The sequence below is a fragment of the Sarcophilus harrisii genome, chromosome 1, assembly GCF_902635505.1.
Source record: "Sarcophilus harrisii chromosome 1, mSarHar1.11, whole genome shotgun sequence".
NCBI classification, from domain to species: Eukaryota; Metazoa; Chordata; class Mammalia; order Dasyuromorphia; family Dasyuridae; genus Sarcophilus; species Sarcophilus harrisii.
Window position 1 is genome coordinate 436,821,534 of NC_045426.1, and position 25,273 is coordinate 436,846,806.

The window sequence follows — 25,273 nt, forward strand, 5'->3', positions numbered from 1 at the left end:
TGAAGAATCTGTCATGTTTGTCCCTCTTAAATTATTCTTTTCTATAAGGTTAATGATGTAGCTCACTTTCTTTCCTTTCCTTTCTGTATAATCATCGAGGTATCTATTATCTGTCTGTCCATCATTTAATGAATAAACCTAAAAAACACTTTGGAAAGCTAAAGAATCATGGTTTTAAGCAGTATGCAATAAATGAGTTCCAAATCTCACCATAGAAACCATATGTATGTATGTATCTATAGAGGGATATAAAATCAATGTAAATTTAAGTTCTGCAAAAGTCAAAGAGAAGTTTCTTAATTGAACAATTTTTATCTTCTAAATTATAATACCCTTAAAGTAGACTGAAGTATTTTCATTATGTCAGATCCTTTGTATGAATAAATATTAATAAATTAATGAAATCATAGTGATATTTATGAATACTCTTAAAAAATATGGTCTATAATGGCATATTTTATTTCTCCAGAAGGTGATTAGGAAGCTTGTCAAATGAATATTTCCAGAGGAAAGCAATTTCTAAGATGTTGCATGTATTAATGCTTATCCCTAAATCTCAATTTCAGGCTTTACAAGGCCAATTTTGCATTTTACTTTCAGAAAGAATATTGAATATAGGCATCTTTGGACACAGGATGTTTCTTCCTGGCTTAATCTTTTGTTCTTGTTGCTTTTGTTTAGAAAACGGAACAAATGAAATGAATTTATTACCTACTCTTTGATTATTCCAGTAACCTGAAAAGAGAATCCTAACAGCAGTGAATTGTCAGTCCCCTTTTCCTTTGTTCTATACATGCCACTAGATTGCAGCTTGATCTTTCTTAAATATGTTTTGATTTTAGATCATTCTGCTAAGCAAAAATCTTCAGTTCTACCTTATTGTCTGTAGTGTCTTGAGAATCACATTCAAGGCCCTCCATGACCTACTTCCCTTTCCAGCTATATCTGACATTGTCCACAAGAGCCATGTACTCTAGCCAAGATGATGTGCTTATTCCTCACCCCAAAATACATCAAAATTATCTTCCTAAAATGCAGGTCTGACCCTGCCACTTCCTTCTTCCGAATGTCTCCCTGTTACCTCTAGGAGCAAATATAAAATCCTCTTTGGTGTTCAAAACCCTATATAACTTCTTCCTCTTCCCCCTTCCAGTATTCTTAACTCATCATACCAATGACAATGGGCTCTTTGCTGTTTCTCAAACAAAATCTTCCTTCTGACTCTGGACATTTTTACTGATTATTCTCTCCCTTCATCTCTGTCTATCAGCTTCTCTGACTTTCTCCAAGTCCTACCTTGTTCAGGAAACCTTTCCCAATCCCCTTTAATTCTAGTGTTTTCTTTTTGTTGATTATTTCCAACTTATTCTCAATAATTTGTTTATATTTTCTCCATATTGTCTTCCTATTAAACTGAGTTTCTTGAAATCAGGAACTGTCTGTCTCTTGTTTTTCTTCATATTCTCAGAACTTAACACAGTGCCTAGAACATAATAGGGACATGATACATGTTAATTGACTGACTGCCTACAGTATTTATTCCTTGTGGACATTTTGTAAATTGTTCCTTCCTTTTGGAAGACATTTACCATTCACGTGCAAAGTCTGTCCAACTGAAATTCCACCTCTTCCCTAAAGCATTATAATAGGAAGATTGAACTTGGATTATGCCTTAGAGTTCATATAAACCAATCATATTTTAGTGGCCAAGACACTTAGGCTTTAAGATCTTAAGACATTTAAGAAGTTAAATGACTTACCCAAGAACACAAGATTGGAAGTCACAAGATTGGGGTTCAAATCCTGTAGAGTTAATTTAACTACCTGGAAGTCATTTTCACTTTCTGAGACTGTTTACTTATCAATAAAATGAGGAAGCCCATCTTTCTCTAAATCCTATAATCTTATTATAGCAGAATTGGGACTAGAATCTGCATTTCCCCAATCATAAAATTCAGGATTGTCCCCTGAATCACTTCAGCCCATTTTTTTTTTTTAGTCTATAGCACTTGTTTGCTGTCACCAAATATTCTATCACTTGACTTTTAAGAATGACACAAGTTCAAATTTGGCTTTAGATTCTTATTGCTATATGACTCTGAGTAAAGCCTTAGTCCCTGTTTGAGGTACCTCAGTTTCCTCCTCTGTATAATAATAATAATAATAGCGCCTGCATCATAGAATTATTGTGAAGATCAAATGAGACAGTACTTATAAAACTGCACACTTTAAAGCATTATCAAAATACTAGTTGTTATCACCAAGCATCACTTGATGCTTCAAGGTTACTGTGGGATGCTGGGATGCTGGCGATCCAGGCCTTGAGGGCCTGTGGTCCAGCTCAGGTGGCTGCTTCTCCCAACTGGAGAAGTATCCCTTCTAATAAGGGGCAGGCTATAGGATGACTGCAAGGAATGATTTGAATCTGTACAATATGCTAGCCCCAAAAGCAGCTAAGGAGAAGCCCAACCTGGTCCCTTCCATCACTGCCAAGTGAACAGTGGGTTGTATCTGTGAAGAGGACAACAGTTCAGTCATCTGATTCTGGCTTCATGAAAGTGAGACTCAACATTGCCCTAACTGTGAAACCATTATAAACTGGAACTCCACCAGATGAGACACTGAGTCACTGGATTGGCTTACTTGAGATGAGTTGTAATGTTTTCTTCCCTCCAATAAAAGATTAACCATTTTCATTAAACAAACAAAAAACCCTCATAAATTCACTTTTTTTTTTTTTTTTTTTTTTGCTTTTCTTTGTGGGTTTTTGTTTTTGTTTTTGCTGAAGCAATTGGGATCAAGTGACTTGCCCAAGGTTACACAGCTAGGAAGTGAGGCCAGGGCCAGTGCTCTATCCACTGTGCCACCTAGCTGCCCTGCCATAGCTTTTTAATTTGACTATAAGTTCTTCCTTGTCATGGACAGGGGCATCTAGGGTAGCACAGTAGATAGAAAGATTCAACTTCATGAGTTCAAATTTGACCTCTGTGACTCTGGGCAAATCACTTACCCCTGTTTGCCTCTGTTTCCTCATCTGTAAAATGAGCTAGAGAAGGAAATAGCAGTCCACTATCTTTGCCAAGAAAATTCTAAATGGAGTTACAAAGAATCAAATAATTGCAATGATTCGACAACAGCAAAATACATGAGCAGCCTTACTCAGTGTGGTTTAGTGGATGATTCGTGAAATTTGGAGTCAGAAGACTTTGTTTTGAGTTATTGACTGAGCAAGTTCTGATCTCTTTAAACCTCTATTTCTTCAACTAATAAAATATCATTAGTGATACTTGCTCAGTTTTCCTTACAAGTTTGTAGATGTTCGAAGAGTATTTGTTGAGTGAATGATGTAAATTTTCTATTTCTGTATTTTTTCCTGTTAAAAGAAGGGCCAGAAGAATTGGGCAGAGTTGTATCTAGAGTTTCATTGGTGAAGATAATTCTAGGTAAAGAAAATTTCTTTATCCATGAAAATCAACTGTTCTACAATACATAATCTACATAGTTGCCTTAGAGCACTTGAAAATTAAATGACTTGCTCAGAATTACACAGCCAAACGTTGGATCAATTAACTAGCCTTAATTAATGCCTTTTATGTGCCAGGCACTTGCTAGGCATTAGGACACAGATAAAAGTGAAATAATTCCTATCGTCAAGTTTACAATCTATAGAACCATAGATTTTCAGCTAGAAGGGAACTTCAGAGACCATCTAATCCAAATCCATCATTTTGCAGTTGAAGAAACTGAATCCCTGGCAAGATTTAAATCATTGTCTTCTGACAGTTTGGTGGCACAGTGGATAAAGCCCTGGAATCAGAAGGACCTGAGTTGAAATCTAACTCAACACAATAGCTTTGAAATCCTAAACAAATCATTTAACCTCTGTCTTCCTCACTGTTTTCATCTGCAAAATGGGAATAATAAATAGTACCTACTTTTCAAGGTTATTGTGAGGATTAAATGGCATCATATTCTTACAGCTATTTGCAAACCTCTAGGTTCCATTTAAATGCTTGTTTTTATTTATTATTATTATTACTAATACTCTTTCTACTGTTATATGTTTAATAAAGATAACACTACACAAACACAAAACTATATAAAAACATATGCTATAATTTCATAAAATTAATGAAGGATTTATGTAGAAGATCGGGGCTGAACCGAGTCTTGAAGGACACAATGAATTGACCTTGGATACTTAACCCTGTTTGCCTCTATTTCCTCGTCTGTAAAATGAGCTGGAGAGAGAAATGGCAAACTATTATAGTTTGCCAAGAAAATCCCATAAAGAATGGGTAGACTAAAATGACTAAACAACAATCCCCTATTGTTAACAAGATAAATTTTACAGTTTGATGTCATTTAAAATCTTCCAATCTGACCTCAATATAAAAAGTCTCATTTCTTTCTTTTTGTCTCATTTCCTTAGTTATTTTATATATATATAGTTATAAAATAAAAACAGATTAATCATTCAGTGTACATTTCAGTGCCAGTTACATGTAAGAGAATTTTTCTTACATGTAAGAAAATTATGAGAAACAAGACGATATGTGTCATATAAATCCATTGTGTTTCACAGATTTTTACATATGCTTTTTTATATTGGAGAAACTTAACCAATGAATTGAAGATTTATTGGGCTGCCAGATGTCCCATGCATCTTTGTTTCAGCCAAATGCAAATATGCTAATCCATGACATGTTGTTAGCATTCTGTTGACTTGATTTGACATTACTGCACTGCTTACTACCAAGGTAGATAATTAAACTGCATTTCACACTCATCTTTGCAAGAAAAGTGATTTCATTACCAGGTGCTATATATCTTCATTTTTTAAAAAGGCAGACCTTCAGATTTGTTCATCTTTTCATGTTTACAATTCTTATTTTTCAGATTTTTTAATTCAATAGACAACATGATACAACTGGATAATTATAATCAATATTTTTTAATATTAGAATGTTCAATATTCTAAGAATTATTCTTAAGAATATTAAGAGATGATTAAAAGAACTACTTATGACTACTGTGCATGTTCTTTTTTCTTTTCCTTTCAGTGAATTTCATATTTCCTGCTTCATATTTAGTCCTGAGCCTGTCAAAATTCAAGTCTGCAGCTTTTTTTTTTTTTTTTCTGGTTGATATGTACAAGGCAGGCTCATGTTCTCATCCATGCTAATTCATTCACTGCTTTATTTTCATCTGTCACTAAAGATTGTGACACATATAAATTATAGTTTTTTCTTTAAGACAGCAAATTAATTTAAAATATTAAGAAAGAATTGATATTGCTCTTATGTATTATTTATAGATCCTGTTAGAACAACATTAGCAAAAGCTTTTCAGATATATTTATCTAAGGCAAAGTCTAAAATGAAAAAAAAAAATTCAGATGATCACAGAATCATGGAATTAGGACTAGAGGGAACTTTAGATATCATCTGATTCAACTCTTTCGTTTTATATTTGAGACAACGAGGCCACAGACCTTAAAAGAGTTTTGCCAAAAGTCATGTAAGTGTCATATTCCAACTCTTGAGCTCCAGCTCAAAATGGTACTTATTCCTTCCTTTGCACTATTCTGCTACCATTTCCCAGTTACATTTAAATTTTTTTCAACATTCATTTAAAAAAAATCTATCCAAATTCTCTCACCTCTCCCCCACCCATTAAGATGGCAAACAATATGGTATCAATTTTACATTCCACTGTCTCTTGAAGATGGTTTCTTTACGTGTGGTTCCCCCTCATTTTCTGCTGGATTTTAGAATAAGTTTGCCCAGGGTCAACATTTATGGTTTTATTTTTGCGTGGCTTATTTTTTACATTATAGCTATGGCTAATGTGCAATTGAAATAAGAACTTTTAGTGCCTGACTTAAAAAGTGTTTTTGGGCAGTTGAGATGAAAACAGCCTTCAAGGAATTATGCTGGGTAGTTTAGAAAAGGACTGCTGTGGAGTCTCAGTGACTGAGAATAAAACAAAGCACCATGGCATAAAATTCCCATTTAGTTAAATGGTTTCTTTCTACCACAGTTTTTAACCTTTCAGATTGGCTGACTTTTTTGTTAATAGTAGCATGCCAGCACCTGAATTTATTAGAGAATTTTCCTTTTAATAAATAATAACATTTCCAAAATTGTTGTTCTCTATAGTGTTTATAATAAACAGCTCTGGGCTGACAGTGAGCATTGCTCTCTCATACTGTTTTATAGCTACAGGCCATTTGGCATTTGGATATTCTTCTTATGTATTTTCACAGCATCACATATCCTGAAAACAGTCAGCCCTGGATTAGAATAAACCCTCTGCTTCCACATTTAGTTGAGTATTGAGAAATTTTTTTTCCCTTTCTGCTTCTTTTCTTCCCCTTCTTCCTCTACTGTAATTCAGTTTCTGGTTGTCAGGACCTCAAGTCTGATGTACTAGGCAGCTAGTACAAAAGGCTTTCCTTTTATAGATGGTTGTGTTAGCTCCAGGGAGTAATAACTTCAATAGAAATGTATAAAATGTGCCCATATCACTGTTGCCTGTCTTAGATTGCAAATAATCATATGGCAAGAATGGTATCTGTTTCACTCAACTTGTGCCTTACCCAGCATATAGTGTAGTGGGAGAGACAGATGAATTCTTGATAAGAAGTTTTGATGATGATAAAATAAACATGGCTTTAGTTCTGATCTAATAGACATACTCTGACACAGGGATGGATTTGGAAAGGATAATAGCTCTCTGGCCAGATGTAAAACCAAGCTGTTTGTAGATAAAATTAACCCAGTCCCTTGAGAACAAAAGAGATGAGTTGATATTTATCTTCATCCATTTTGGTTGGAAATAATTTAAGAAAAGAAGCAGAGGTACAGGCCTCTCATAAGTTGTTCTTTGGGGTTTTATGAAGAATGCAGAAATTAAAAAGTCAACTTTCTAATGAGTTAAAATATAATCGATTTTAAAATTCATTGAGTATGTAAGGTATGCTATTTATTATATAAAATGTATAATACATACATGCATATATTATGCATAATATATGCATGTATACCTATACTTATATATTATATATGTAAATATATACATATACATATATGCTTTCATATATATATATATACATATATATATGAAACACCATTCAATTTTTTTGTCTTAACTGTACTATAAGCACAATATATTTTTGGTTATCCATGCCTTTCTAAACTTCTGTTATCACTTAAGTTTAAAAAAATGTTTAAAAGTAGATCTTGGAGTAGAGGGGAAAGAAATACATATTAGACTTCTTTTTGGATAATTTTCTCCTTTACTTCAATAAATATTTATTAAAAACCTACTATTGCAATAGATTCTGGAGATTTTAAAAAATAAGTTTAGCTAAGACAAAATCTCCTTGCAAATATTTTCATCTTTCTTTATTCACAATGTTTAAGATAGGACTATACCTTGAACTAATATAGTCTCATGATTCTACTTATGAGACTGAGAGATGGTTTAGAATAGTAGGTAGAAAGGCTGATTTGGATTTAAGGAAAGTTAGATACATATCCTACTTCTAACAATTATTAGCTGTTGCGTGCTTAGGGGTTTCTCACTTTTCTGGTGTTCATATTTGTGAAGGAAAGGAAAGGGAAAAAAATGAAACAAAATAAATATTTATACTACTCTGTAACAGGGACTAGGTACTTTAAAGATATTATCTTATTTGATCCTCACAACAACCCTAGGATCTCATTTAACTATTGATTAACAATAAAACGTTACAAAATAATTAAATAACAATAAAAAATTAAAAAAAACAATAAAATTAACAATAATTGAATAACACATTAAACAGTCTGCCCAGAGTTACACAGCATCTGGAGCAGAATTTGAACTCAGATTTTCCTGACTCCAGTCCCAGCATCCTACCAGACATGTTTTTTATGCCTTAGAAGAAAAACTGCCATTTATATATCCCTTTACAGTTTGCAAAGTACTTTGTAATCTCAAAATAATCTTCTGAAGTAGGTACTCAAGGCATTATTCCCATTTTTTACTCCAGGCATTATTCCCATTTTATAGATTAAGACAACTGGAACTCAAAAGCCAAGCGAGTGTCAAAAGATTATTCAAACATTAAGTTTCAGAGGTAGTTTCAGAGTAGCTCAAGAACATCCAGAGAAGTTTATATCAAATTGCAACTGAAACAGAGAATGATAAATGGTTACTCATCCCTTTTGATCTCAAAGGACAAGGGTAATTTTACCCATAAATAGCTTATTTTTACCTCTGGCCAGAGAGCAATTTATCTTTTCCAAATCGCTACTTGTCTGTTTGGCTGTTAAATCAAAACTCAAAAGAAATTTTTTTTTTCATCTACTGCCAAGTCCAGAGCTCTTTCCACTACAACACCAATCCAAATCTAAACAGGAATCCCTTTGATAAATATACTGGACAAGAGTCATCCAGTCTTTGTTTTAATATCTCTTGTGAGGATGAACTTAGTAGGTAACCTGTCGCTATACAATCATAGAAACATCAGTCATTCATCTGGGATTTTTGTGCCTTGTTATGTTGCCAGGATAGTTCTGGCCAGTGAAGTTCTCTTCCACCATCCTCCTACACATCCTCTTAAATAACAGACTTGTATGCATAAAAAACCACAATGGTCATCTATTCCCTACCAGAATAAGAATATCCTTGACTCCACCTCTGGCAAGGTAGCTAAGTGGCAAAGAGAATAGTTTATATCTTGCCTCAGATACTTAGTAGCTATATGACTGGGGGAATCACTTCATTTTTATGGATAGAGCACCTTCCCTGGAGTCAAGAAGAATTGAATTCAAATATTACTGTGTGACTGTGGGCAAGTTACTTAGCTTGTCTAAATTTCTTTAAAATGAATTGGAGAAAGAAATGGCAAAGGGAGTGTCTTTGCTAAGAGTACCCCCCCCACTATGAATATTCATGAATATAATTTCTACTAATATCTATACTTTCTTGATCTGATAATTTGTTGTTATATATTTTGAATACTCCCTGATGTTTTGCTGAACACATGACAATATTCTCTTTTGTTTTGCTTTATTTTGTTTCATATTTCTTTTCTGGTTTTCTTTTTTCTTTCTTTCTTTTCTTTCTTTTTTTTTTTTTTTTTTACTGTTTTTTCAAATAAATAAAAAAAAAATAAAGATTACTCCAAAATGGGGTCACAAAGAGTTAGACATGATTGAAATAACTCAAAAATAACAAAAGCCTCGGTTTCCCCATCATTAAAATGGAATTAATAATTGTACCTACTTTGGTTGTTGTGATGATCAAACTAGATAGCATAGGTAAAATGCTTTGCAACAGATAAAGGGTTGTATAAAATAGTCATTATAATTATGTAGTTTCTACCTGAAAATCTCTAATAATGGAAGCCTTCTGTCATTTTTTTTTCATAATTCCAATTGTTAGAAAGTGTTCCCTTTATATTGAGTTAAAATCTGCCTTTCATTTTAACTTGTAGTCATTGCTCCTTGCTCTGCCCACAGGAGCCAAACATAAGTCTCCACCCTATTCATGTAGCATCACTTCAAATATTAGTTTTGTCTCCCCATGAGACTTCTCCAGATTAAACATCCCTTGTTCCTTTAATAGGATGGTCCCCAGGCCTCTCTCATCTTTCTATCACCCTTCACTGGGTGAGTCTCTTTGCTGGCTCTCACACAAGACATTACATCTGTATTCCCCATGCTTTGGCTGAATTCCATCCTTTGGAAGACACTTCTTTCTCACCTCTGCTTCTTGGAATCCCTAATTTCCTTCAAAACTCAGATCAAGAGCCACCTTATCTCTGTATCTCTTCTTGATCTCCCCTAGCTGCTAGTAACCCCAAACAATTTTGTATTTCAGCGATTAATAAACACTTGCTGACTGTATATAACTATCTGCACACATCTTTGTTAGACCATTAGCTTTTTAAGGCAGGGACTGGTTCAATTTATCTTTGTATTCCTAGCACTTATTTCAGGGTCTGGCATTTAGTAGGTAATATATAAATGCTTGTTCGTTGATTGGTTGGACAGGGTTACTGTATAGAAGAGCTGGGTTAATAATTGAGTAGACAAGTATTTAAGAATTAGTGGATGGCTAAGCTCTATATTCATATAACCCAAGATATGCTGAATTAGTGATAATAGTCCTGCATTGTGATTTCAGTAAGCTTTCTTAGTGTTAATTTTGCAAACCCATTTACGCTCTTACTCTAAACTTATACCTAGCATTAGCCCATAATTCCCCAGAGTTACCTGGAAAAATCAGAGTAAAGCAAAAATAAAGGAATAAATAAATGGATAAAATACATTTTTGTCTCAGGTACCTCTCATCTTGGCTTTTCTGCCTATTCAGCTACACATCTGGGTTCTGGAAGTTCCAGTCCTTTTATAAATAACTGCTTCTTTCCCAGGTTTTCTAACTGTTTTCTGATTTACTTCCCGATACCCTACAATCATAGGATCAATTCCTTCTCTGCAATGACTCCCACTTCTCTGCAACACACTTGGAGAATTAAGTTTCTTGTTAGATAGATTCAAGATTTCATAGGATAATAGATTTAAAGCTGCAAGGCATTTTAAGGATCATTTAGTCCAATACTTTAATTTACAAATGAGGAAACTGAGGATCATAGATGTTAAATGACTTAAACTATAGTCACACAGAAGCCACAGGTAGGATTTGAATTCAGATTTTCCAACTCCAAATTCATAACTCTTTCTACTGTACTGTACTGCTTTCTCTACTTATCTCCTTTCAGAATGTAGTTTCTCAAGTTTGCAAAACCTCTGTCTTTAGGAAGTTCTCTACTTCTTAAAAAGCTGACCCATTAGGTATTAACCAATCAGTCTTGACCGTCTCCTTTTAACCTTTCATTGTATGAAGCTGGCTTTTGTCTCAGTACATAATTAATTACCTTGACTGAAAATTCTCCTCCTGTACCCTTCCCTTCTCTGGTAGAATGAAGCAACACATTTCTCTACTAAATATTTTAAAAATCAAATATATCAAAATAATCAAATAGATACTTTAAGAAATTTTACTCAATTTATCGATTGTCTTAGGTGCTTTCTACTGGTGGAGATAGAGAAGAAATAAAACGAAACCAACATAGTCAACAAGTGTGTGTGGGAGGGAGAGAGGGAGAGAAAAAGGGAAAGAGGGAAAAAGAGGGAGAGCGAGGGAGGGAGAGGGAGAGACAGAGAGAGATGAATCAGCTGATCCTGGAGAAAGACCCATCTTTCTGTGTTCAAATCTGCTCTCAAATACTTATTAGCCATGTGACCCTAGGCAAGTCAACTTAACCCCGGGTGCTTCAGTTTTCTCCATCTGTAAAATGAGCCAGTCTTACTTGTGACTCCAAAAAGCCATAGAATGTTCAGGGCACCTGGTAAAACTACTTCAGCAAGTAGGCTAAATCAGGTTGAGGGTAGCCCCTAAACTTCAGCCCTCAGACCCATTGATGAGTTAGGAGGATATCTACCCAAGTATGTGAAGATTTCTCCTAGCAGAATGGGTGGATGGAAACAATTTGTTTTGTGAAGGCAGATGAAGCAAGTTCCATGGAACACACTTGGAGCTTGTCAGACATTGGAGACGCCCAAGTCATCCATTGCATCCCAGGCCATCGCCCACCATCTTGACTTTTGTCTTGCCACTGGAATTCAAAGACTCTGGAAGAGAGAGGACCTTGTATTATTCTACTTCCCTTAAATCCAACTCATGCATGAGTCAAGACATCTCTCCATGATGTCATTGGTTCTCTTCCAAAACAAAGGATGAACAACAACCATTAAATGAACTGGAGAAGGAAATGGCAAACTACTCCAGTATTTTTGCCAAGAAAGCTCCAAATGGGATAATAAAGAGTTGGGCACACTGAAACAGCTGAACAGCAACACACAGATGAGTGAATAAAAGTATACACAGAATAATAGAAAGAAATTTCAAGAAGTAGAGAATTCTAACATTTGGGAAAATCTGCAAAGACTTCCTGTGGGAGACAAACTGTGCTGTAGTGCTAAGGATTCTTAGTGACTGAATCATTCAACCCACACATGGGATGTGGGGAAGGAATAAAAAGGAAACTACCTGTGAAAAAGCATCAAAGCAAGAGAGAGAAATAGCTAATAAAGTCTCTCTGAAGGAATATACAATTAGGATGTGAATAGCCATAGAAAGGACAATTACAGAAATGTATCTAGTCAACTAGTATTTATTAAGCACCTACTGTGTACCATGCATTGCTTTAAGCACAGGAACTTTAAAAATTCCTTTTTTTTCCATTTAATTTTTTCTTTTCAGCTACTTAGTTGATATGGCTTTTATAGATTTCTATTCATTTCCATTGTCACTCTCTTCTATCTATACCCAACCCATGCCAAAAAACTTTATAATGGAGACATGTTCATAGGACTAGCTAAAAGATTATAATTTTCTTCAGAATTAAAAAAAAATAAAACAAAATTTTTTTTGCAGCCCAACATTTCTATCCTTATCCCCAGTGCCCATTTCCAACAAAAGCCTCTCCCCCCACTTTTCTGCTCATTAGCATCCTTTCATCAGCCAGACTAAAAATACTTTTAAGGTTTCAAAGGGGAAGTTTTCAATAAAATGTAATATCCCCTGTCCCCAGGACAGGTGGGATACTTGACCTTGTACAGTTGCTATGGAGGACAAAATTTTACAGCAGGAATAGGAAGGAGTGATTAGGGACTCCAGTGAACTCTTAACAGATGTGTGGTTTTCTTTTATTCAGAGTACATCCTATATGTCCCTGAATTCTCATCCTGAACATTAAAGAATTCTGAAGCTGGGCAAAGATTCATTTGGCTGGCCTCTTAACAAGATTCTTTCCCATAGTCTTTATGCAGTCAAAACTCCCCATCCCTTCAATGAGTTGTGCCTGCGGGGCTGTTGGATTGGATCCATTGTTAGACAGCTTCTGAAGGAACTGAAAAGAGGAATAATAATACAAGTGATTTAAAAATAAAGTCTCTCAAGTCTAAAGAGTATGTTGCTTTAGTGCCCAGACAGATTTTTGTTCTTAAAGACAATTGTTTTATTTTTGTTGGTCGTTAGGAAACATATTACAGCTCTTTTTATTAAAAAAAAAAATTCCTTCTGTGAACTGCTTTGGGTATTAATGATAAGTAGTTAGTCACTAAACTTGGGATATGCATAGTACATGTTGTACCTTATTGTGCACACAGACATACCTTACTCTAAGGAAGTCCAATAGGTGAAAATCAGTGCATAAAAATGTTCTTTATAACTATAAAATGCTATGTAAATATTAGTCATTACACAAAATATTTTAGGACTGCTCTTGATTCTTCAAAATGATTCACAATAGGAGTCCTTTTAATAACAGATTTCCCTCCATACACTTAAAATATGATTCATTTTCCAAAAATTCTGCTTAAGTGCCAGGTTTCCAGGAGCACAGCTTGGGCATAAATTAACCTTGCAATTTGCCAAGCTTACATATGTGACAAACAGTCAGATCCAGCTTGTCATCCTGATGGGTCAGATTAGGGGTCGCTAAGAACTAGAGACTACATAGATACCCAGAGACAGGTAAGGTAATCTGACTTGGACCATTCATTGGGTGGATCCAAGCAAACAATTAGGTCCCCAGCAAATGGAAGTCCCAGCAGACTAGTTGACTGAATCAGTAGCTCAGCCTTTGACAAGGAATGAAATTAGTATCAGGAAAGTTGAAAAAAATGGTAAAAAAGGGATCCAGTTAGAAGGAATGAAATTCATAAATCGGGTTCATAATATAGATCAGTTGTTTGGCTTAATAATCAATATCATCACACCTATAAACTAATCTTCCTTGTTAAGATTTTGATTTAACGGATATACAAAATACAGCTTTTAGACCTGGGCCCTTCAGACCCTTTATTTTTATGGACAAGGTAATACCAGTTATGCATAGTATTGGATATATCTCAAGCTGTATCTCTAAATACAAACCGGTTGCTGTAATTTTTGAGAAGCTGAATTAATTCAAATAGCTGATTACTAACTAGTTATTATATTTTTAAAATAGTTGCCTAGCTGAATTCAAGTATTTTTTATTTTTTCTGTTCAGATGGTTTATATATGTATGAAGAGAGCTGAAAACTTAAGTTTGACCACCTGAGCTATCATTTATCATAAAATGATAATGTACCAAAAATAATTTACCATGATGCCCTAAATCAAAGCTTCTTAAATTGTTGTAACTGGTTGTAACAGTGGGGATCATGAAAAATCTGACAACAGTGAAAGGTATCAAATATTCCACCAATATTTAATTCTTCATGTATAAGCAAACAAACATCCATCTCATTAGTATGCAAATTTGTTTTTGTCTTTAATAAATGTTAAAATTATATCAAATTTTTAAATATATTTCTTTATAACTTATTATCAGTAAATGTTTGATTTGTATGCCTATTTTATATATCTGTATGCCCAGGATTGCATAAAAAATTCTTGAGCAAAAAGTCACAAATGGAAAAAGTTTAAGAAGCTCTGCTCTAGATAAATGTAAGTAGTGGTTGTATTATCATTGATAATTTTGTGTTCATGATTCTCTTCCTAGAACAGAAACTTTTTGAGGGTAGGGACTGCTTTTTGTTTATATTGGTTGTTCATTTCCTCAGTGCTTGTCAAAATGCCTTGCCATGTGAATGGTATGAATGAATGCATGCTGAACTGAATTTAATTGAACATGAGGTGGGAAAGATAAGGTTCAAGTCCCAGTTGAACTGATATATCAGACAGACTCCAGTTACTTAAACTAGATTAAAAACAAAATGGGATGACTAGGGATTCTTATTCCTCATGCTTGTGTAGGTGGATTGGTCCCAGAGTCCTTGTTAAAGCTGGACTTCTAAGTAGAGTTAAACAGTTCCAATTTTCAAGGTTAAAGGAATGTAGGAAAAGGGAACTAAGCAATTTGTTATTCACACAAATTTTCTAGCCTGCTGTTAAAACTTGCCCTTTTTTAAAAAACTTATTTTTCTATTCTCAGCATAAATTGCTGGGCAGCCAAGGCATGAGCAAATAAGCTACCTTCAGCACTTTAAACCAATGTCAAATAGTGGAAGAATTTCAAGACAAAAGATCTGATCTTTCCATGCCAAACTAGTAGTGCTCCCTCCCTCCCTATCGTATGTATATATTCATATTTGTGTTTTTTAATGTATGGATGTATATATGTGCATCTACTTACACACATATAGTCTTCCTCTTAAGATACTTGAGATAAAGAAGTCTGGTTTTCATTTTTATTTCATTTCAATTTTTTTATTTATAGCTACAGCTATTTATTTATTTATTTATAGCCTAGCTGTTGTGTGTGTAAATAGCTCTGTTGACCCTATGTAAATCCTGGAAACCATTCAGGTCCATTCCTTGAGTGAGAAACAGAATTAAAAAGACTACCTCCATGAAAACTAGTTCTGCTGCCTTTCAGATCACAAAAATAAAAGCCTCAAAACTCTTAAATGTTTCACAAATGTGTGGTGATGTGTTTGAGTTTTTTTGTTCCATTTCCATGAGGAGACAGGGATGCTATATAAAGGCTAGAAATAGCCTTCTTGTAGAAAATGTCTTAAACTATAGCTGATTTTGAATCACAAGTGGTGATTCTCTGGATGTGGGCAGTTTTGGCACATGGCCACCTTCATTATTAATTCAAGTGTCTATCACAGTGCCTTACAGAGACTTCAGTTACAAGGACCTGTGGTTTCAGCTGCATGGGTATTTCCTCCACCCATGGAGTTTACAACTTCTCCATATTATAGTTAGTGTATAGTTTGTATAGTCAATAAACAATCATAACCTGTTGGCCAGCCTTCTCATGCTGTGTTGATCATTCCTTACTCCATTGTTAATCCTATTTTCAAATCTTCTTTAGTTTGGCTCATACTTCCAGATATGAATAGCCTTCAAGATCTCGGTATTGCAGATTAGATTTTAAATTCAATTCCACAACTATTCATTAACTTCTTTTGTGAACAAGGCACTGTGCTAAATTGGAGATGGGAATAGGAAGGACAAAAACATAGATTTTCCCCATATAAGCCCCTTTGTTGAAGAGGCTTTTGTAGAAAATTTTTTTAAAGAAAATTTTTTGTAATCTTACCTTACTAAAATGTGTCAAGCTGAGACCATACCCAACAACAATAGAGTATTTATTTATTCCTTATTATTTGCAAAGTATTATTAAGCATTTTTTTTTTGTGCTTAAGAGTATAGTGTCTTAAATACATTATTATGCATTTTTAATTCTTAGTACATTACATTCTGTAACTTTCCTTTAAATAGCAGCAATGAATATATAGACATTAGAATCCATAAATAGATAAATTATTTATTTTGTGTAATTAAATACTAGGCACTCTGCTAAGCTTTAAAGATACAAATAGAAGCAATCCTGCCTTCAGGGAACTTACTTTCTCTGGGGAAGAAGGGAGGACATTTAAAGGGCAAATAGAGACCTAGTTCAGGCAGAATGAAGTTCACCTATCTGATCCAAATGACCCAGAGTCTAAGTTTGGGTGCAAAGGGAGGGTGTGGTAAGGAAAAGTGGGGTGAGGTGAGGCCCCAGGGATGGACAATGCAGATGATGACCCCAGTGTAGACAGAATGATGAGGAGATAATTAAGGGAGGATTAAAGCTTCTGAGACTGAAGTTTTTCTGGGCATCTTTCTCTCTAACCATACAATTTCGTAAAGTATAATAATGAGATGCTATGATATCTTTTGCTAATACCTAGTCCAATGGTAGTGGAAAGTACACTTGTCTGGGAGTCACAAAGTCTAGGACAGTCTCCTTCTCAGTATTTCATTTTCCCATAGATAATATCTCAAAGATCCCTTCTAGCTCTTTCATTTTGTGTACTTCAACATTTTATGGAGTTGCCCCAAGCAAGCCTATTCTGAAAAATAGTAACTTTTTTTTTACTATAGCTTTTCAAGTGGAGGTTTATTTATTTATTTTTTTTAAAGATCATAAATGAAATTCTTGGTTAAGTTTTAAGTTAAGAGTGAGAAAGAAAGAGATGACTTCTGAAGTCTCTGAGATCCTGTGATAGTGAGTCTAATTTTGATAAGCTGGAATTTTTTCCTTATCAGTTCAGTTCCTTGTGTTTTATATTTTAAGTTCATTTCTTCTTGGTCTGTCTTCAAAGAATAAGGAAGAACTGATCACTATATTCTGTGAAAAAAGCCCTTCATGCATTAAAGATATAAAACCACTTCCTCTGTCTTCTTTTTTTCCATTTTTAGTAATCTCTGCGAGATTTTTTTTTCCTGACCCTTGAAACATATTTTAGTCTTCTAAATATGCTCTGTTTCTCAATTCCCTAGATTTTTGGAGTCGAAAGATTTGATCCATCTATATATTCTGTTTCATCTCTGAAATGAATTAATGTTCAGGAATATATATATATACTTTAAATGAGAGGCTGTATCAGGCCTTCATTGCCTCTCATTTAGATTATTGCAACAGTCTCCTAATCCATCTTCCACCCTCATGACTCCCACCATTCAAGTACAACCTAAATATTACTGCCAAAGTAATTTTCCTTAAGCACAAATCTGTCAATGTGACTCTCCTATGCAGTCAACTTCAGTGTCTTCTTGTTGCCCCTGTGATAAAATATAAGCCCTTCTACTTTCAAAACTCTTAATAATCTATATTTGGCATACCTTTACCTCCATCATTCTGTTATTCAATCAAACTAGGTTTCTCTTCATTTCTCATACAGGATGATCCATCACTCGCTTCTCCATAGCTATGTCCCTGGCTGTCCCACATTCCTTCAATGATTCCCTTCTTATAGAGTCAGCTCTCAAACACCATTTTCTTTTTTTTTTTTATTAAAGTTTTTTATTTTCAAAACATATGCATGGATAATTTTTCAACATTAACCCTTGCAAAATCTTGTCAAACACCATTTTCTTGAGAACTTTCTGGTTCCTCTCAACTGTTAGCAGTCTTTCTCTTCTCTCAACTTCTTTATGTTTAACTAATTTGTATATATTTCCATTTGTTTATTATTATTTTAGGTAAATTTATAAATGCATTTTTTCTTCATTAGAATGCAAATTCCCAAGTAGGGATTGTTTCATTTGTATTTTTCCCCCAGCACATAGTTGGGTTCTTAATAAATACTTGTTGATTGATTGTTGTTGGATAGTTCATATATGATATATGACCAGCTCAGCATAGTAGGCCTTGGAATCAGGAAGACCTGGACTCAAATACTCTTTTGGAAGGAAAGTAGCTATCTATCATTGGGAGAATAAATAAAAAATGGTGATATATAAATGTAACAGAATATTACTGTAACTTAACAAAATGATGAATATGATAAATACAGAAGTATGGAAAGACTTACATGAATTGGTATAAAGTGAAGTAAACCGAACCAGGAAAACAATATGGATGATGACTACAAGAAAGTAAATGGAAACAACAGAATCATTGAAAGTGAATGTGGTGAGATTATAATGGCCAAACTTGGCTCCAAAGAAATATAAAAAGACTTTTCTCTCGACCTTTTTTTAGAGGTAGAGAATTCCAGACTTCATTTAAAATCAGATTGGGGGGGCCAGGGAAGGAAAGGATATGTTGTTTTTTTCTCCTGCTTTTCTTATATTCTTTGTTTAAAAGGATGGCTTTTGGGGAGGGGAAGGGAAATAAATACATTGGGAAGTGTGTAAAAAGAAAGCATGTCAACAGAAATGAAGGAAGGAAGGAAGACAAGCAAGCAAGTAAGGGAAAAAAGGGAAAGCATTGAGGGAATCCCTTTTCTAAAGTCTAACATTGTATTCTGCTGTATAGTTTTCAGGCTTTTTCTTTTAACCATTGAATTGTGTATCTTCCTCTTCCTTTATATTCCTAGAAAAATCTTAAAAAGAAAAAAGATCTTCCTAGTTCTCATCTTGTCTTTTACCCAGTTTTAGTTTAAGATCACCAATAGACCTAGAAACCAAAGTTTTATTTCATGCAGAAAATTGGAATGCTTTCAAGTGCCATGAATCATTTATTTCTTAAGTGGTTCTTAAATTGTTGGTGGCTAAAAGGATGTTAAAGTAGAAGAACTGAATTTAAAAGTATCACAGTAATCAGAAGATTTTATTTAAATCTTGGCTTAAGAACACATTTGTTTAAAATACCTACTTTCCTTTAGTGTGAATGTAGTTTCTGTTGCCATTACATCCTTTCTTTTTTGTTGTCATATTTATCGACATGATCTTTCACACCTCCCTTAATATTTTGATTTTAAATTGTATCTCCTTGATCTAGCCAATAATATTAAAAAGAGAAGCAGTTTTGTAAAAATTATATGGAACATGAAAAAAAAGGGGCCAGAACATTTCACACCCATCTCATACATTCTGCAGTGTTCTTCATTATGAACACATATATAAATTATGATCACAATGATGACACAATGGATAGAGTATCTGATCTAGAGCTAAGAATTCCTTTTCCTGAATTCAAATTCTTCAGTTAACTTCCTAGCTATGTGACTCTGAACAAATTACTTAACCCTGTTTGCCTCAGTTTCTTCATTTGTAAAAAAATCTGGAGAATAGCAAATCATTCTAGTACGTTAGTATTTCTGCCAAGAAAACTTCAAACAGGGTCAAGAAGAGTTGGGAGTGACTGAAAAATGATGATTACAAATCAAATCCGGGACATTCCAACTTTGGATCTAACACTAATTACCAGTGAGTGCATCTTTGAAAGTTACTTACCCACCCTGGACAAAGTTTTTCATCTGTAAAATGAAAATTTTGTTCATCTTTCACTTGCCTTCCAGGGTTAAGATTCTCTTGCTCAGGTTAAGCATCCTCTCTTGACAGTTAATCAGTACTGAGAGGATAATCTGCTTGTCCAAAAATGTAATGGAGAAGTGAAGAATTGATGAAAAGAACATTTTTTCTCTTCCTCATTATTCTTCTGGGCACGCTGTCATGCATTGTTACTGGCTTTTGTTGTTGTTCAGTCATGAAGGATTCTTTCACAACCCCATTTGGGCTTTTCTTGGCAAAGGTACTAGAATACTTTGCCATTTCCTTTAGCAGTTCATTTTACAGATAAGGAAACTGAGGCACAGAGTAAATGACTTGCCCCACAGCTAGTAAGTGTCCGAAGCCATATTTGAACCCAGGGTTTTCTGATATTCAGCCCAGTAATCTATTCACTGAGCCTAATTGCCCTACTGTCATTGTCTACACTGAAACAAACTTTTCTGAGGTGATTAAAGTGTCACAGAAGATAAGAGAGAATTAATTTTGAAATTGTTCCCACTGACAAATGTAGATTCCACAATAACTATGAAAGTTTGCTTCTCTAGTCAGGCTATTTTATGTCATCATTTCCTAGTGAAACATTTACTTAGATTAGTTTCAGATATTTAATGAAAGTGTCATTAGAAATGGCATGAAGTGTTCCTCAGCCGTGCTCTAGAGAGTCCTAAGGAGGAGTAATCATTCTCATTCGATTCTACATGGAGTGGTGGAAGGAACAGTTCCTCTGGGCCAAAACTCCCTCATTTTGTAGATCAGAAAATTCAGAGCCAAAGTTTATTCGACTTGCCTGAGCTGACACAAATAGTAATTATTAGACATCTACTTCTTTTCTTGGTTTCAACTCCTGAGGAAAAAAATGTCTATCCCAGGTTAAACTCATCTCCTCTAATATTATAACCCTGCTGTTTAACTCAAGCTTTGACTGACCATCTCTCTCAGCCTCTTCTGATTAAATTGATTATATTGTTTGGAAAGCTGAAGGGAAGAGTAACAAACTTCCACCAATGTCTTCCTTTATAGAAAGCAGAAACTACATCTTTGCACTCACCACCTGGTTTCAACTCCAAGGAACAAAATGTCTTAGTACTAGGACTAGTACTAGGACTAAGATTTAATAAAGATAAATCACATATTCATAAATAATAGTCATTGATGAATAAACATTTATTAAGTGACTACTGCATTCTATAAAAATCATTGCAATCTAATAATGCTCTTGTACTCTGTGCATCAATCATATTAGTCATAGAGGTAGCACAGGAAAATTTGAGTTCAAATCTGACCTCGAACACTTACTAGCTCTGTAATTCTGGGCAGGTCACTCAATCTGATTCATTTCAATATTTTCATCTGTAAAATGGTCTAGACAAGGCAATGGCAAAAAATTCTAGTATCTTTGCCAAGAAAACCCCAAATGGGATCATGAAGAGTCAGACAAGACTGAACTACTTTGCCTTGGTGATGTATATGTGTGTGCACATGTGTATGTATATATACAGATAGACATATATAGATATCATATTTCAATTTAATTGGTTTCCTTTGTAAACTTTAAAAACAATATTCTTAGAAGACTATATTATGAATTGAGATTATGAACTTTCTCCATAATATACAAAAAAAGGTTAAGAATCCTTACAAATATTTCTTTCTTTAAAAAAAAATTCCAGCTGGATTACTTCTTCCTTAGCCACCAGCCAATTGCCTCATCACTCCTGATCTGCCTGCAGTCCAGAAAACCCACCTGTGGTCAGCTCTGAAGAGGGCCCTGCAATCAGTTCTTTTTTTTAATCCACAGTTGTTATTGGATAAAGTGCTATTAGGTCAGGGAATTCTGTGATCATTATCTGTGTTGTGCTGTTTGTCATTAATTGGTGTGTTCTACTATTAGATTTAGTTTCTTATTCTCTGGAAATGTTTTTCATCAGTATACACTATTGAAATACTCATTCATGAACAATTATTTATGTTGCTACAGTAAAACAACAACAATAACCCACAAGAAAAAGAAATTGATAATGGAGAATCTTGCTGAATTATGAGAGCATCTCAGGATCACATGTGCCCCTGAAGTAACCAAACCCTGAACTCACCAACTAATGATGGCAGAACACAGAAAATGATGACAGGATTCTCTGACCTTAGGAAAAGGCACACTGCCAAATGATCATCTAGTAGAATTAAAATAATTTTGTAAATAGAACTTTATCAGAAGACTTAGGTTTGATGTCAGGGCATCAAATTGTCACTATTGCCTTTGTCAAGTTAGAGATTGAGGCTTGATATTGAAATGCTAGTGGAAAAAATGAATATGCAAGATATGCATTATCTCAAAAGACTGTCCTCTCATTCTCCAAAGGAGAATGGAAAACATTTAAAAATGATTGTTCATCAGTTCACTTTCTGGAGGTGATACCATTTTTCATCATGGGGCCTTTGGGAATTATCTTAGATCATTGTCTCAATCAGAATAGCAAAGTCTTTCACTGAAACCATCCTGCTCCTCATTTCTTATAACACAATAGTATTCCATCACAATCATGTGCCATAACTTGTTCAGCATTCCCCAGTTGATGGGCATCTCCTCAATTTCCAATTCTTTGCCATCACAAAAAGAGCTGCTATAAATATCTTTGTATAAAAAGGTCCTTTCCTCTTTTAAAACATCTCTTTGGGATATAGATCTAATAGATACTATTAGCTTTTCAAATGACCCTATCATACTGTTCATTTCTATTGAGCTTTCAGTACTCTAAAACTGAATAATTGCTTTCATACAAATTGCTGTCTCCCCACACATCTACTCTGTATTGCACTTTTGAAGTGGATTTTTAAAAAACTTGTGTAAAACTTTGCATTTATCCTTATTAAATACCATATTAGTTAATAAATAATAGTCAGTGGTCAATAAATATTTAAGTGACTACTACATTCCATCACAAATTATATATCACAGTTTATTCAGCCATTCCCCAATTGACAGATATACCCTCAATTTTTAATTCTTTGCCACTACAAAAAGAATTTCTATAAATATTTTTGTGCATAAAGGTCTTTTCCCCTTTTATTTAATCTCTTTGGGATCCTGAACAAGTAGTTGGTGGTATTGCTGGATCAAGGGTATGAACAGTTGTATATCCTTTTGGGCATAGTTCCCAATTGTTCTCTAGAGTAGTTGGACTACTTCACCAATAGAGAATTAGTGTTCCAGTTTTCACATATCCTCTCCAATGTTTGCAATTTTTTTGTTACATTAACTAACCTGACAGGTAATAAGAGGGTACCTCAGAATTGTGTGTTTTCATTTCTCTAATCAGTACTGATTTAGAGCACTTTTTCATGTGACTGTTGAAAGCTTTGATTTCTTCTTCTGAAAATTGGTCTTTGGACCATTGATCAATTGGGGAATGCCTTTTTTAAGAAATAAATTTGACTCAGTTCCCTATATATTTAAGAAATGAGATTTTTATCAGAAATTTGCTGCAAAAAAATTCTCCACCAGTTCTGTTTCCCTTCTAATCTTGGCTGTATTAGTTTTGTTTGTGCAAAAGCTTTTTAATTTACTGTAATCACAATTACTTATTTTACTTCCCATAATCCTCTCTATCTCTTGTTTGGTCTTAAACTCTTAACTTATTCATTGATCTGACATTTTCCCATGCTCCCCTAATTTACTTATGATGTCACCCTTTATATCTAAATCTGTTATTCATTTTGACCTTATCTTGGTATATGATGTGAATGTTAGTCTAAGCCTAATTTCGACCAAACTGCTTTTTGGTTTTCCCAGCAATTTTTGTCAGATGTTGAGTTTTTTACTACAAAAATTTGGATCTTTGGGCTTATCAGACACCTGATTACTGTGGCAATTTGTTACTGTGTATATAACTCTGATCTACCACTCTTATTTTTTAGCCAGTACCAGATTAATTTGATAATTATCATTTTGTAATTTAATTTGAAATCTGGAACTGCCAGGGCTGACTTCCTTCAATTTTTTTTTCATTGATTCCCTTGATATTTTTGACCCTTTTTTTTTTCTTCCAAATGAATTTTGTTACAATTTTTTCTAGTTCTACAAAATAATTCTTTGATAGCTTGATTGATATGGCACTGAATAAATAAATTAATTTAGATAGAATGATCATTTTTATTATATTGACTAAACCTACCCATGTGCATAATTAATATTTTTCTAATTGTTTAGCTCTGTATTTGTGTGAAGTGTTCCTATAGTTCTTGTGTATGTCTAGGCAGATAGATTTCACAAATATATTTTCTACATTTATTTCAAATAGGATTTTCCTAATTCTTTCTGCTAATTTTGTTGGAAATGTACAGAAATGCAGATTAAATGTGGGTTTATGTGGGTTCCTGTCTTGTATTAAAGAAAAAATAATATTCTTCTAATGAAGTGAATTAGCACTGGAATGAGTAAGACCTCATTCTTCAGTTTCTGGAAGACTGAGGCTAGAAATTAAAAACTATGCTTATTTTCCCAAAGAGTAAATTTCAGAGAGAAATTTTTATACATTCCAAACAGTACAAAGCCTTATCAGTTAACATAACAGCTTGTAGAGTAAAGCCAGATGCAAAATGTAGTCAAAGGAAGGGAGCATCAAAGAAGATGCAGCTGGTTCATTCCAAATTATTTTGGGCCTTCAAGGCCAAGCATATTCAATTTTTTAAAAAAGGAGACCGCATAGGCTTAAAATAGCATTAGGATTTCCCATAGTTACTGCCTCCTCAAACTAAAGCTTGCTGCTCAATTAAGAATTTGAAATTTTTATATCCTTATAATTTGTTGCAAAATTGATACTTTATATGTAAGTATCAGACTACATTTTTCCCCTTTGAATTTATTCTTATTAGATTCAGCCCAGTTCTCTGGTCTTTTTAGATCCTTTTAGAACCAGCTTATTAACTATTCCACCAATATGTTTGATGAGTGTAACATGGGACCAAACAGATTCCTCAAGGTTTTCTACTAGAGACCTTCTGTCCTGTTGATACTAAATCATTATTTAAATTATTATTTAATTATTATTTAAATTATTATTAAATTATTATAACTGTTCAGCTATTTCTGAATCTATTTGAATGTAAACTACTTCAACTACAGAACCAGTCTCACTTCTGCATTTGTATTCCTTGATATTATGTTTGTATTCCAAAGCACAGTGCCTTGGTAGATGCTTAATAAATGCTTGTTGAATGATTTCAAACTCCTAATTTAGATCAGCATTTTCCTTGGCCTCTACAAATTCTTTATCTTAGTTTTCTCATCCACTGATTTGATCTTCTTCTTATCCAAGGGACTTTTAAAAGTCTTGTGTAGCTCCATAATTCAAGTGTTCATTTCTTCTTTCTCTGTTTGCCAGGAAATGATGGGACCAGTTGCCATTTTATTTGTTAATGTTAAGTTTTAAGCTAG

General features: G+C 34.1%; 1 protein-coding gene across 3 annotated transcripts in view; it reads left to right on the forward strand.

The window, feature by feature from the left end:
• The window catches only part of PAG1 (phosphoprotein membrane anchor with glycosphingolipid microdomains 1), a 211,355-nt gene that overhangs the window by 12,242 nt on the left and 173,840 nt on the right, over window positions 1-25,273 (forward strand). The window contains exon 1 of one of the 3 annotated variants that reach the window (XM_031946227.1): window positions 19,675-19,755. The exons of the other annotated variants lie outside the window; for them this stretch is intronic. The gene's annotated coding sequence lies outside the window, so the exon portion shown is untranslated. Of the gene's footprint in view, window positions 1-19,674; window positions 19,756-25,273 lie in introns of those variants that run through there. 3 annotated transcript variants of the gene reach the window in all.